We start from the raw sequence: 2,500 nt of genomic DNA on the forward strand, positions 1-2,500 counted from the left end.
CACACAGACACACACAGACACATACACACAGACACATACAGACACACACAGACACATACAGACACACACAGACACATAAAGACAGACACATACAGACACACACAGACACATACAGACACACACAGACACATACACACAGACACACACAGACACATACACACAGACACATACAGACACACACAGACACATACAGACACATAAAGACACATACACACACAGACACACACAGACACACACAGACACATACAGACACATACATACACAGACACATACAGACACACACAGACACATAAAGACAGACACATACAGACACACACAGACACATACAGACACACACAGACACATACAGACACATAAAGACACACACAGACACATACACACACACAGACACATACAGACACACACAGACACATAAAGACAGACACATACAGACACACACAGACACATACATACACACACAGACACATACAGACACACACAGACACAAAGACAGACACATACAGACACACACAGACACATACATACACACACACACACAGACACATAAAGACACACACAGACACATACACACACACACAGACACATACAGACACATACAGACACATACAGACACATACAGACACACACACAGACACATAAAGACACACACAGACACATAAAGACACACACAGACACATACACACACAGACACATACACACACACACAGACACATACAGACACATACAGACACACACAGACACATACATACACACACACACACAGACACATAAAGACACACACAGACACATAAAGACACACACAGACACATACACAGACACATACAGACACATACACACACAGACACATAAAGACAGACACATACAGACACACACAGACACATACAGACACACACAGACACATACAGACACATAAAGACACACACAGACACATACACACACACACACACACACACACAGACACATAAAGACAGACACATACAGACACACACAGACACATACAGACACATACACAGACACACAGACACATAAAGACACATACAGACACATACAGACACACACAGACACATACAGACACATAAAGACACATATAGACAAACACAGACACATACAGACACACACAGACACATACAGACACATACAGACACATACAGACACATACAGACACACACAGACACATACAGACACATACAGACACACACAGACAAACACAGACACATACAGACACATACATACACATACAGACACACACACAGACACATAAAGACACACACAGACACATACAGACACATACAGACGAACACAGACACACACACAGACACATACAGACACATACAGACACACACACACAGACACACATACAGACACATACAGACACACACAGACACACATACAGACACATACAGACACACAGACACACACAGACACACACAGACACATACAGACACATGCAGACACACACAGACACACACAGACACATACAGACACATACAGACACACACAGACACATACAGACACACACAGACACACACAGACACATACAGACACATACAGACACACACACACATACAGACACACACACACATACAGACACATACAGACACATACAGACACACACAGACACACACAGACACATACAGACACATACAGACACACACAGACACACACAGACACATACAGACACATACAGACACACACACACATACAGACACACACAGACACACACAGACACACACAGACACATACAGACACATAAAGACACATAAAGACACATACAGACACATACAGACACATATAGACACATACAGACACATACAGACACATACAGACACACACACACATACATACACATACAGACACATACAGACACACACACACATACAGACACACACACACATACAGACACATACAGACACACACACACATACAGACACACACAGACACACACAGACACACACAGACACATACAGACACATAAAGACACATAAAGACACATATAGACACATACAGACACATACAGACACATATAGACACATACAGACACATACAGACACATACAGACACACACACACATACAGACACACACACACATACAGACACATACAGACACATACAGACACACACAGACACATACAGACACATACAGACACACACAGACACACACAGACACATACAGACACATACAGACACACACACACATACAGACACACACAGACACATACAGACACATAAAGACACACACAGACACATACAGACACATACAGACGAACACAGACACACACACAGACACATACAGACACATACAGACACACAGACACACACACAGACACATACAGACACATACAGACACATACAGACACATACAGACACATACAGACACACACAGACACATACAGACACATACAGACACACACAGACACACACAGACACATACAGACACATAAAGACACATAAAGACACAAAGACACACACAGACACATACAGACACACACAGACACATACA

General features: G+C 42.6%; 1 protein-coding gene across 1 annotated transcript in view; it reads left to right on the forward strand.

Annotated features, from left to right (window-relative positions):
- afg3l2 (AFG3-like AAA ATPase 2) overlaps positions 1–2,500 on the forward strand; it is a 23,586-nt gene that overhangs the window by 9,163 nt on the left and 11,923 nt on the right. The window lies entirely within an intron of this gene.

This window comes from Labrus mixtus, chromosome 8 (assembly GCF_963584025.1).
Source record: "Labrus mixtus chromosome 8, fLabMix1.1, whole genome shotgun sequence".
NCBI lineage: Eukaryota > Metazoa > Chordata > Actinopteri > Labriformes > Labridae > Labrus > Labrus mixtus.